Genomic DNA, 13,668 nt, shown 5'->3' on the forward strand with positions numbered 1-13,668 from the left:
TCTTATTGTTTCTTTCTAACGCTTTTATCGGCCTCTCTTCTGTTCACGTTCAGCAGAATTTATTGCGACCACATGTTTCTGTTTTCCCGACTGTGGCCTCTAGTTTCGGCGCTGCCGCTGCACCCAGAAATCTCCCGGTTCCCTCCTTTTGGGGTCTTTCTTAGTTAGCTGACCCTCGGTTTGCTGTGTACGATCCCTGTCATTCACCCTCCTTTTCTCCTCCTCCTCCCTTCCTTTCCGCTCTTGCCCCCCCCCCCCCCCCTTTCTTCCTAAAACGACGACACGCCCGCTTTGGTTCTTTCCAACTCCACAGGACTCGTTCAGGCATCCGACCGTATCGGCTGTCGCATAGGTTCCCGGCCTGCGCACCCTTCTTTAACTTGCGTTCGGACTCCCCTGCTTTTTTCAAACGATGTCCATATTAACGAGACAAAAATACATGGGCCGAATAGGCTGTGTGCATTCATCCCATCTCCATTGTTCAGAGAGCGAGTTTCTATATTAACGAGACATAAATACATTGAAAAATCTTCGCCCCTAGAAAAACGGTCCATAATTCGAGTCCTCCATATTAACGGATGTCATATTAACGGGGCACAAATTTTCCATAATAGCCACTCATGAAACGACTTGTGACGACTAAATCCCCAACTAAACAAACAAAAGAGGAAAAGACAGCAAAACACCAATTAACCATAAAACTCGGCCAACGCCGAATAAACCTTCAGAAAATTTCGAAGAGGAATGCTGTTTATCTTATGAGGTCCCAACCGGCCACTCCTGGGCGTTAATTTATAATTCTGTGATCCCGTGTCGTATTGCGAGAATTGGCGAAATTGCTTCTTCGAACACCACGCTTACATTAAAAAATTACAAGTGTCGGAACTGCTAGGAATAAGGGTTAAACTTGAACCACTTTGCTGTCGCGAACATCGGCTCACCCGTCAAATTTCGCCGGAGCAAAATGTCCAACTCCCACTGGACTAAAAAAAAAAACACACACACGATATAAATACTTGTACGTCCGAACCGAATACTGGATGCCATTTCGCCAACAATTCTAAGACGAGCTTCTTTGTGGTATTCACTTGTTTTCCTTTGAAGACTGAACTAATAAATTGCACGGTGGTGTCTCCGAAGCTGCTTCGCCGCATGCACCGTAGGTGAATCTAGACAAACCGTTTCCCCGTTAGTGTCGTATAGTTACAGCACATAAACGTAAAATAAAGACAAGAACAACAGAAAGGAGGCGAGCAAGCAGCCCGAAGGGACCGCGCCCCCCGCTGTGCACGCGCTCCTCCCTTCGCCGTCCGTCTGTAGGCATCTGGTTTTGCGCATGCGGTGAATGCCGAACTTTCATTAATACACACCAAACGGCAGTGGCGTATGTGTGCCAGCTCCGCTTTCAGAGACTAGATCGCGCTGTCCAATGTTTGCAAAAGAAAAAGAAAAAAAAAAACTAAATGACTGCGCGGGTAAGTGGAAAGGAGGGTCGGGCTATGGGCCTCTGAAAAGATGCCAAAGAAAGAGCCTAATGTGAGGGAAGAAGCCTGTTCTCTTTTCGGTAGTGTACGAACTTAATTGAGATACAAGAAAATATATATAAAGAAATACCATGTTGTCGAAAGTAATAACAAATATCGCACACTAAAACCAGAAGAGAACTGCGCTTCCCAGAGCGTATAGAAGGTTTGAGACATCGACTTAATACTGCATTCCTCAGTGCTAGCATGTAATTGGCTTCATATCACGTACATCGAAATTGATTTTTAAAGAAAAAAACAAGTATCTGAAAAAATTATTCCCGCATCTGGCCACAAAAATTTTCATCCGATTGATGTGTCCGTCTCAAGCAGACGGGAGCACAAAACAGACATGCACGTTCAGTTCGCCGCACCAATTCGTCCGTCTAGACACCAAAATGTCGAGCCGGAAACTATCTCAATACTAAAAAACATAAAAACATGTAGGAGAACGCTTTTCTCTTTTTTTTCTGCGCCTGAATAAGAGATTTCAAGAGAAACCTAATATTATGACGTTAAGAATCCCTTACTCTCCTCCTTCCTCCTGCATTGCTTGATTTCACTAGAATTTGAGAGAGAAATAAAGGGCGTTAGCGGAGCGAAATCATTTTTTTTTTTTCATTGCGCTTGACTGCATACAAGCCCCATATATTTTTTTGTCACTTCTATCTTGGCAAATGGTTAACATGCGCAGGCTTTTTCCTGTATACCAGTTGCGTCTTATAAACTGTGCCGTCCATTTCACCCTGTTGCATGTTTTACCGCTACACTAGCACCTTCATCCCATTGCAGTTGTTCGGGGCCACCTGTGAATCTGTTAGAAGAAACAAGAGCACAATACCAAAGAGAGGTTGTTCTGGAGAACACAAGAATATAAATTTACAGGACCGGAATATAGAACGATGACGTACAATTCGAAAGGGAGGACTTCGAAAAAATGCCCAGATGGTATTGTGCCGGTTTTTCTGGTTTGTTCATGTTTTTTTTTTTTTGTTTTTGTACCTGTCAGTATCACGTCCCCTAACAATTTCGCTGCACCATTTTCTGTTAAGTTTCCGTGTAATGTACAGCGGGGTCCTTTATCGAATGTAACGCAGCAGCCGTGACGTTAGCGCCTGGAAACGGGCATGCACAAGACACAGTTCTGCTCCGCGCCGTCTGCGAAAAGACAATTTGCTTCGCTTTTTAGTTTCCTGGTTTCTTTGCGGCATCCGACAAAAGCACCGCAGGTCAACGTGAGTTATGTGCTTTGCGCGCTCCTGGGTGTTTGAGCCTGCGGCAAGCATCGGCACAAACAAGTCAGAGGAAACGGGGGTAGCTGGCGGGGGCATGAGGAGTTCGTGAAGTAAAAAAAAAAATATATCTCCTTTCAAGTAGACCAGAGGGAAGCGTCCTCGGGCTGCGGACATTACGGTGGAATGCCGAAAGCTGGGCAGGGGCTGCGGCTTCCGGTCGTCCGAATGGGGGGTAACCAAACACCGAGAGTCGGCGGGCACACCGCGGCAGTACGCTTGAGCTCCGCGTCAAAAGGGGCGCTCTTCGAAGAAAGCCGCGGCAACAGCAAAAAGCCTGGACCTCACAATTTCGACCTCACACAATGACGACCTCACTCAACCTCAAACTCACGCGTGAGGTTGAGGTCCAATTTCGTGACCTCACTCAAAACATTTCGAGCTGTCACCGACCTCACCTCAACCTCCCTCACTCCGTGAGGTTGAGGTCATTTTGAGGTTGAGGTCGACCTCATGAGGTCGAAACCTCATGAGGTTGCCCGCCTCTGTTGGAGATATGTCAGCAGGATATTAGAAAACAGAGCGTGACGGAAATCTTATCTCAGCGTTATAAAGAATTGGTTGGCCCCTCTTGCTGATAGGAAGGGATTTCAAAATTTCGCGAGCTGTTTTTTGCTTATTTTTTCCCACGGTTATCACATCACAGAAACGTGGTCTACAGTCGACGTATGCTAAGCAGTGTTGCACAAGATGTGCAAATTCATTTATTACTTTTTTTATGTGCTACCTAAGTCTGTCGGTTAAGCAACACGTCGTCTAGCTGGCCGATATAAAATTTGCCATAAGAGGTCCTCTTAGGAAACTTTAGTGGCACATTGAAAGACACGCTTCTCGTGCTTATTTGGCAGCCAGGACAAATAGAGAGAGAGAGAGATTTAGCAAAGGAAAGATGAGAGGTCGGCCGGTGGTAAAGCGATCCTGGCCTGCTACTCCACACTGGGGAAGAGGGAAAGAGGAAGCTACAGAGAGGATGTGAATGGAGGGTGATGCCACTGTACAGGGAAGTTCCTATTTGTGATCCGAGTTATTAATGCGAAAGCGTTATATGACGATGTCCTCTCGGCAAAAAGTGTCCGCAAAACGTGTCGGCAAAATCGGTTGCCATGAAAACGTCGGCCCATATGGATGAATACGAAGACTTTTAATGGGTTGCGTAGTAAAATAACGATTTGAGCTGTTATTGCAGAACAAGTAACCCCTCTCCTGCTTGGGCAGCGCTGTTGCCTGCAGTATTTGTAAATAAATAAATAAATAAATAAATAAATAAATAAATAAATAAATAAATAAATAAATAAATAAATAAATAAATAAATAAATAAATAAATAAATATGTTTCGTTTATGGGGTTTAAGTTCTCAAAGTGACTCAGATTATGAGATGCCGCGTAGTGGATGGCTCCGGAAATTTTGACCACCTGGCGTTCTTATACTGAGCAACATGGCACACATGTATTTCACACACATCGCTTGTCACTGCACTCAAACAGGCCTAAACAGGCCCAAACGCACAAACAATTGTAAACCACACACTGCACAAGCTCGACACTTATAGACACGTTTCGGCACAAAAGAGTATGCACGTGTGGTACACACTGTAAGCTGTGTACTCATGCACTGCACAGCACATGCAAGTGTCACAGGCGCGGATCTAGACCTGTTTCACCTAAAACCTCGAACAACCTTCATCGTACGCCGGTTAGTTTGTTTCACCCTGGCGCCTAGGTCTTTTTTCTCTGAGAAAGAGGGGGGTGGCTGTCCAACCACCTCAGATTATTTTGTTAGGCCTTGCTAGCATGCGCTTCGAGAAGCCTAATCAGCATGAGCGAGCATGTTTCCGCTTCAGCGCTTTTATTTCCTGCTATACCGGAATAGCTAGGTATCCTCTGAAGCTGGATGGCGTGGCCACGCTGGAACGCCTTAGCTAGCAGAGGTACAATTTGCCCGTTTGGCTGCTTGTATGTGCTTGGTTTCATGTATATTTTTATAGTCTGCAATGCAGGTCTTCTGTCACAGAATTATTGTACGGCTATTTTTTCATTCTGCCCACCAGTGTAGCGGACGGCTCTCATATGTCTGCCAATTCGGCGGTCATAGGTGACATTTTACGTATGAGCCTAAGGCGGGAAGCTGTAGGCGCTTCCAGGTGCCACAAACACCGCTGCTGAAAATGTGGTCGTCACTCAGCCGTCGACAAAAACACGCACTAAGTCGTCCTGCGTGCCATTTGCTCGAGTCCAGCTCTTGCGATGTACATGTTTTCGTATTCCTGGAATATTTTCACGTACGTTGGGTTTTGGAATTGTCCATAGTGTAGCCTCCGCAATTTCCTGGGCCATGTAGTTCGTAGGTATCACATTCCGTTGTGTCTTGATAGCTTTCGAATGAGCTCCGCCTGGACATGCATTACTAATATTGGCCAGGAGTGGTGGTGGTGCCTGGTCAGGTGTTCCAAATGTATAAGTGATCCTCCTGTCGGAAATAAATGAGAGCTGGGCAGGAGGAGGCCGTATAAAATGTCCCCCATGTTGAAGCATTGCAGGATAGACCCAAGCACTCTCTTAAAGCACGCGCCTGAGCACTTATCAGTGCTTGCAAGGCATGCAGTCTTGTCCTCGAAAGAACAGGCGCACTTTATTTTAGATAACCAACCACAAGCGTCTTGTGCAGGTGAAGTAAAGGTCGCTCAGATGCAACCCAGGATTTATCAGCTATAAACACTACAATTGGTGAAAAACTTTCCAGTTTCGTTTCTTTTTTTTTCTGACCAAAGAGACGTGCTTCTTCCAAGACAGGTTGCGGTCTTTAGTGACGCCTAAGAACTTATATTGGGTTACGTATCGAATAGCTCGACCGTTAATTGTGAAAGGGTACCACAACATCAACTTTTCTGTAAAACTAAGATGACGATTTTAGTTGGCGATAGATCAAGCCCATGACGACAGAAGCACGCAGTTACAACGAACACATTGAGAGCCAGGTATTTTCTTGCAGTTAACGCGAGGGCTCAGCTCGCCGCTACTATTCGTTGTCTTCTTTCTCTCAAGTTTTGCCCTTTTGCGCTTGACGAAATCACAATAATGAAGTTGCAGTGCAACATTTTCAATTGCCACAGCGAGCGGCTACCAGAACAGTGACCAATAACAGTGGCCAAAACATTCTGTGTAGCTTTCACATACTTTACTTTCCCCGTCCTTCGATTATTAACTCGTTTGCATTACAGGGCAACTCATGACAACGCACTATTACGCTGAAGACACAAATTGTCAAATGGTGAATGGTTGTTCCAAGAGCAAGCTCCAAAGCGATATACATTCCAGCAAAACCCAATCGCACCCATGTTTTCAATCATAAGAAGCTCATTACCAACAGGCAGAATAAGGATGTGCTTTCGACTGTTCACAGTTTCTTTGTATGTTGACCGATTTCAACGATCCCATTTCACTGGGGACTCCCACCTATTTCGACGCTCCGATCTCGTGGGAATTCGAACACTCTGAGCCCCTTTTGCGTGAGTCCGGTGCACAAAGAGACGCAACAGCTGGTCACCTTCATGAGCTCAACCTCACAAGTGAAACCCCGTCACTATTCAGCGCAGTCGCACAATCGTGAGCACAAAATCTGCAAAAAAACACGGGCAGGAAGCACATACCGCGACCTTTCACAGCCGCCTCCTCAGTATGGCGGAGGGGCGGGGCGTGGCTTTGCAGAGGCTGCTACCACCCTGGACTGCGACGCTGCTATCGAAGTACCCTTGAACTACACTGTACTAGAACCAACCACCTCCTATCGCTGAGGTGGGTGCCCAATTGCCACTAGAGGCCACCCGTCGCCTGTCTACCTGTCTCCCTTCTTCCTTTCCCTCGAAAGTGCAAAGGCTTGTTTTTTACTCTCCTCATTGCCACCAGCCAACCAAGGCACTTGCACTACGGACGCCGGCTGCTCTAAACTGTGAAACAAATTGAGATAACCTATTGCGCTAAAAGGCTGCTCTTCGTAGTCATATTTGGAAATCATTGCAGCGGCTCCTCGATTTGAAAATAAAATATCGTAGGCGGATGTGGTAAAAGAGGTGATGTAGTGCAGGGAGGAATCAAAGGAAGGGAAGCATGGCTTGTAGCGTGCGTTGGGACGGCCGGCTGTTTTTCATATAAAAGGGCGTGACTTGGTCAGCTAACTAAGGCTACTAATATTTCAAGCGCAACAACGATGGCACACAGATATATTTAAAAGTTAAAACGCAAATTGTTTTAACTGAGGCTGTTTTGACCGTGCATGGTCCGCACATGCGCGCACTATTGTTCGCCTGTGGGCATGGATATGTGCTGTGGATATGTGCTGTTGGTGCAAGGGCTCTAAGTGAGCCTGTTTCCATGAATCTTTTTGTGTGAGCCAGCTTTGCTTTGTCGAGACCCTGCAAATGCCAAATTGGCCCTGTCAAGAAAACGTCAAGAAAAATACAAAGAAACGTCGCCCTGTGAGAAATAGCCGGATGTCCTTTAGTTCAATTGTTCACCCTTCCCGTCGAGAAGCGCTATTGTCAAGTGAGGAATGCCTATTGTTCAATGGAGACGACAGAGTGACACGTCCGCTGACGTACAGGACAAGAAAGGAGCATGACGAATACGGCCATTAGAGGATTTCCCGGGAACGCAGGAAAGAGTTGCAATTGTCGGAAAGGGACAATGCTTGGAGCAGTATGTGGCGCGCACGTGCACTTGGGTTTCTGAGAAGGAAATCCACTTGCCGGAACCACCATATCGGGTCTTTGCAGAAGAATAGAAATGTACCTCCTCTCCGTTCCCAAGCTCTACCCGCCAACAAGTGACCACGCCCAACGAAACAATACCGGACCAGTCAGTGCATCAGACCATCAGTGCAGTGATATGTTCGATTGGATGCCGATATCTGAGGGGCGTGCCCTGGAACTGGTTGGTCAGCATCTTCAGAGAGGGGCTGGACATAGGGGGTTTTAAGGACGTTGCCGAGCACGAAATGAGGCTCTGAGCCCTGGGTAAACGGCTCATCCAGACGCTTCTCGCTATGAACTCTTAACGCTTGCCATTTTGCTGATATACCCTTCTTTTTCATGTAAATAAGTTTTCTCAAAGTGCCATTAAACCTGCTTGTACATATTTTACACACTTCGAAGATTCAATCCTTCTTCAACCCGGAGTCTCTGCACGATACCAAGTGAAGGCCGGGTCGACTTAGCCCCAGCGTCACGACAACTGGTGACCAGCGGTGGGATCTGAATCTACAAGCCACAACATCTGGTGATTGGAGGTGGATTGGAATCTACAAGCCACAACATCTGGTGATCGTAGGTGGCATCTGAAGCTACAAGCCACAACATCTGGTGATCGGAGTTGGCATCTCAAGCAACAAGCAGGAGCAACAATCGGCCAACAAGAGAGCAGCTCGGAACATCGATCGCATGTGTGGGTGAGTGCTTGGCTGTTCTTCTGATGTGGACCAGGTTCTAGAACAGGGTTAGCTTTTAGAACTGGTAAAGAGTGTTGAAACGCCTTTAGGTTTGGTAGTTTGCACAGTTGTTTTGGAAGTAGCCGACACTCGGAGCGACCATGGACCTACAAAAGCTGCAGAAACCGGAACTGTTGCTATTGTGTGAGGAATTGGGAATTGATACAAGTGGTTTGGCACGAAAACCCTTGATTATAAAGGCAATCACTGGTTTGGGAACCGGTGATGAGGAGCTTAGTCAAGCATGGAACCTCATCGGACAAAAAAAGGAGGAGCAACTCAGACAACAGAAAGCGGGAAAAAGAGGAAAAGAGGCGTGAGCGTGAACGTGAAAGGGAAAAAGAGGAAAAGAGGCGTGAAATTGAGAGAGAAGCAAAAAGGCTAGAGCAAGAAATTGAGCTCCGGAAATTAGAACTAGAGTTGAGCAAGAGGTCGGGCAATTGTCCCCAGCTAGAGGTACCTCTTCTCAACAAGGAGGAAGATTTCAAGATGTCAAAGTACATGCAGCCATATGTGATATCAGGGGATATCGGTCTGTATCTGGCTAACTTTGAGCGAACCTGCGAAAAATTGTCCTTCCAGCGAGACACTTGGTCTCAGAGATTATTGACGGTTCTGCCCTGCGAGGCAGAGGAGGTTGTCGGCCGGCTAAGCAAGGAGGACGCGGACAACTACGAGAAGGTCAAAGCTTGCCTTCTGAGAAAGTATAGGCTTAGCGCCGAGGCGTTCAGACAACGTTTTCGAAACGCTACTAAGTCTAGGGGCGAGAGTTACCCTGAATTCCTGTACAATTTAAGAGTCAATTTGGGCGAGTGGCTAAAGAGCACAGATTCCTACAGTGATAGGGACGCTGTAGTCGAGCGAATTCTTTTGGAGCAGTTTTATAACTGCCTCCCAGAAAAAGAAAGAAATTGGTTACAGGACCGAGGCGACATAAGTCGGCAACTGAAGCTGCCGAAATCATTGAGGAGTATGCTTCGCGCCGACAATTCAGCAACCCAGCAGTGGATAGGCCCCGCAATCCCTAGTTGAGTGTGAATAACCGTCAGGAAAGGCACTTTGCTAGAGTTGGAAACGAAGAAAGGAAGGCTTCTTCAGGCAAACTCCCTAAAAAGGACGGCAGTGAGAAAAGTGGGGAAGTGACCAACGCGCAGAACACAAAGAATAAGCTTGAGGCTAGGAAGCCGCTCACGTGCTTTAGGTGTAATGAGCAGGGTCACATTGCCGTCAACTGCCGGAAAGAAAAGATTGCTTTCTCGTATGTCAGTGACTGCGATGAAAATATGCAGCTTTTGGAACCCTACCTGCATGACCTAGTAATCAACGGGAAACCTTGCAAGGTACTGCGCGATTCGGCCGCAACGATGGATGTTGTCCATCCGGCGTATTTGTCGCCTTCCGACTATACAGGACAGTGTGCATGGATCCGCCAGGTAGTTGAGGAACAGAGTGTGTGCTTGCCAATCGCGAACGTGGTCATCGAGGGCCCTTTCGGCGAGTTAACAACCGAGGTTGCCGTTTCAGGAAAGCTTCCTAAGTGCTATCCGTATTTGTTTTCCAACAAATCGGACATGCTACTGCGAAAGAGGGGCATCCTTTTCGGAGACAGAGTTGTGCAAGCCTTAACACGTTCAAAGGCGCGAGAACTAGCTTCACTGCTCATTCCAGAAAAATCCACAGCGGAGGAAACGGCAGTTAAAACAGTGGTCGATGCGGAAGATAGCGGGTCAGAAAACTTTGAGAGCGAGGCATCTCAGATAAGTCAACTTGAAAGTGAGCTTGATGAGACGCGGAATGAGGACGTTCTTGAGAGTAACCTCTTGCCGCCAGTGTCTAGTAATCTCACAAGACTTTTAAGTGGAACCCGAGAGGACTTAGCTACGGAGCAAGCCAATGATCCCAAGATACAGGAGATAAGGGAGCGCCACCGTGCCACTAAGAAAGCAAAGAATATTTCTTTCGAGATGAGAAAGGGAGTGCTGTATCGCTTATTCAAGGATAAGCGCGGAGTAGAGCGGGACCAATTAGTCGTTCCCCAAAAGTACCGCGAAGACTTACAGCGACTTTCCCATGGCAGCTCGTGGTCATGTCACCTTGGAATAAGGAAAACAAAGCAGAGGCTGTTGCAAGAATACTATTGGCCTGGATGTTTTCAGGACACGTAAAATTTTGTACGGTCATGCGACACGTGCCAGCGGGTTGGAAAGGCGCAAGATAAGCGGAAAGCTCCGATGGTGTTAGTACCAATCATTACCAAGCCGTTTCACCGGTTAGTAATAAATGTAGTTGGGCCACTTCCTGTGACAGAGTCAGGGTACCGTTATATCCTCACTATGTTATGCCCAGCCACAAAGTTTCCAGAAGCTGTTCCGCTGCGCGAGGTGACGTCCGAGAGTGTAGTGGATTCGCTGCTGTCAGTGTTTCCACGAGTTGGATTCCCTTCCGAGGTCCAAAGTGATCAGGGTAGCGTTTTCACAAGTGTCCTCACCACCTCATTTCTCGAGCGATGCGGCATAAGGTAGTGCATAGCTCGATCCACCATCGTAGAGCAACAGCGTAGAAAGATGGCATTCTGTTCTCAAACGAGTCCTGAGGGGGCTGGGCTATGGAAACAAGCGCGAATGGGATACCAGCCTTCCTGCAGCACTTTCCGCTTTGCGGTCAGTGCCGCACGAATCCACTGGATTTAGCCCAGCCGAGTTGGTGTACGGAAGGTCACTGCGCTCACCTTTGTGAATGGTGCGCGAAGCCTGGGAGGGGCGCGGAGCAGACCCAACAGTAGTACAATTCATTCTGAACCTCTTGAATCGCTTACATAACACTAAGGAACTCGTTGAGGCCAGCATGAAGTCAGCCCAGGCTCGTTCCAAAGTGTACTATGATAAGTCAGCCCGTCAAAGGACGTTTCGTATCGGGGACCAGGTGATGTTGCTGAGAGGTTCAATGCAGAATAAGCTCGAAGTACAGTGGGAAGGACCTGCTGAAGTCGTTGCAAAGCTTTCTAACACTAACTACGCAGTGAAAATCCCCGGTAGGCGTAAAGAAGTGCGCATTTATCATTGCAATGTTATGAAGCCTTATGTGCAGAGGGAAGCCGTGGTAAATCTAACGTTAAACCTTTCCGAGGAGATGGGGGACAACTTGATTTGCCTCAGCGGAAAAGAAAGCAACACTCAGGAGCTTCTCAAAAAGACGGAGCAGAGAGGAGAACTAAAGAAATCCCAGCTGTCCGATCTGGGCGAGATAATAACAGAGTTTGAGGCCTGCTTCGTGGAGAGGCCAGGCAGGACTGATTTGACTGAGCACGATATTGAGCTGACTTCAGACGTGCTAGTGCGATCAACCGATTTTCTGCAAGGCAAAGAGAAATTCTGGATAGAGAAGTAACTCGCATGCTGGAATTGGGAGTAATAAAACCCTCGGAAAGCGATTATGCTTCGCCTATGATCTTAGTAGAAGCTCCAGGTAAAGACCCTGGGCCTGTGGTAGACTACCGAAAGCTAAATTCTCTCACCAGGGATCAAGTGTATCCTATTCCGAATATCGATGAGAGAGTAGAACAGGTCAGTAGAGCGGCATATGTGACTACGCTGGACCTTACTCGAGGATACTGGCAAGTACCGCTCACTGAACGCGCCAGCAGATACGCGGCTTTCGTCACTCCGACGGGCAGCTACCAGCCAACAATGATGAGTTTCGGGCTCAAAAATGCTCCATTTTGTTTCTCCCGACTCATGGATAGGGTTTTAAAGGGGTGTGAAACATTCGCGGTGCCTTATTTAGATGACATTGCGGTTTTTTCCGATTCATGGACGGACCATATGGTACATCTAAGAGCTGTACTGAGCCTTTTGCGCCAAGCTGGGCTAACCGTAAAGGCCGAGAAATGTTGCCTGGCAAGGGCGACCGTGGACTACTTGGGTCACAATGTAGGTCAAGGTTTCAGGAAACCCAGCGAGATTAAGATTTCTGCGGTAGCAGACTACCCGCGGCCGAGCACGAAGACGGAAATTCGGGAATTCCCGGGACTGACGGGATACTACAATCACTACATCCCTTACTATTCAGCTTTGGCTAGCCCGCTGACCGACGCTCTCCGCAAGACAGAACCGACAAATGTTGTCTGGGACGAACAAAAGGAAGCCTCCTTCGTAAACCTGAAGGCTGTGCTGATTAGCCGTCGGGTATTGCGAGCTCCAGGCTATGACCGAGAATTCACGGTCCAGTGTGATGCAAGTGATCGAGGGCTAGGTGCTGTTCTCTGCCAGAGAGATGACGACGGTAATGAGCACCCCGTGCTCTACCTGAGCAGAAAACTGAGTTCTAGAGAGAGGGCTTATTGAGCGTCAGAGAAAGAGTGCGCTTGCATTGTATGGGCCATTCAAAAATTGCGGTGCTATCTTGGAGGGGCCAAATTCACCGCAGAGACGCACCATTGTCCCCTGGCTTGGCTGCAAACTGCGACATCGAAGAACAGTCGCCTTCTGAGGTGGAGCTTGCTTTTACAGCAGTACAATTTTGAAATAACATACAAAAAGGGGAAGTTAAATGGGAATGCGGACGCGCTTAGCCGCTGTTTCTAAGCGGTCCGAGGTGCTCCTCACCATGTATCCAAATTGATACTCAGGTTCTTTTTTTTTCGTGCGCTTGTATATGTGTCTGTGTAAAGCAGCACGTTTGGTTTTCTAGGCATACGTGGGTCCTGAACGTCTTGAGCGTGGGCTTTTCTCGGACAACGATGGCAGTTTTCTTTTCACCTGGTCTCTTCAGACGGGAGCCGAGTGCTTGCTTAGACATGTGGTTGAGTTTCAGAGACAGCTCAAGCAATTTGGCCTACGACAATCAAGACAACACGACAAGCAACAACGAGCTTCAAGCGTTCATCTGCAGGCCATTAAGTCGTCTCTTCATGCAGCAGCTGCGACTGCTGCCCTCCGTGACTCTTTTGGCGGGGGAGGAGGCTGTTATGACCGTGCATGGTCCGCACTTGCGCGCACTATTGTTCGCCGGTGGGCATGGATATGTGCTGTGAATATGTGCTGTTGGTGCAAGGGCTCTAAGTGAGCCTGTTTCCATGAATCTTTTTGTGTGAGCCTGCTTTGCTTTGTCGAGACCCTGCAAATGCCAAATTGGCCCTGTCAAGGGAACGTCAAGAAAAATACAAAGAAACGTCGCCCTGTGAGAAATAGCGGATGTGCTTTTGTTCAATTGTTCACCCTTCCCGTTGAGAAGCGCTATTGTCAAGTGAGGAATGCCTATTGTCCAAAGGAGACGACAGAGTGACACGTCCGCTGACGTACAGGACAAGAAAGGAGCATGACGAATACGGCCATTAGAGGAATTCCCGGGAATGCAGGAAAGATTTGCAATTGC

The sequence above is a fragment of the Amblyomma maculatum genome, chromosome 1 (genome assembly GCF_055883805.1).
Source record: "Amblyomma maculatum isolate TAMU_Amacu chromosome 1, ASM5588380v1, whole genome shotgun sequence".
NCBI classification, from domain to species: domain Eukaryota; kingdom Metazoa; phylum Arthropoda; class Arachnida; order Ixodida; family Ixodidae; genus Amblyomma; species Amblyomma maculatum.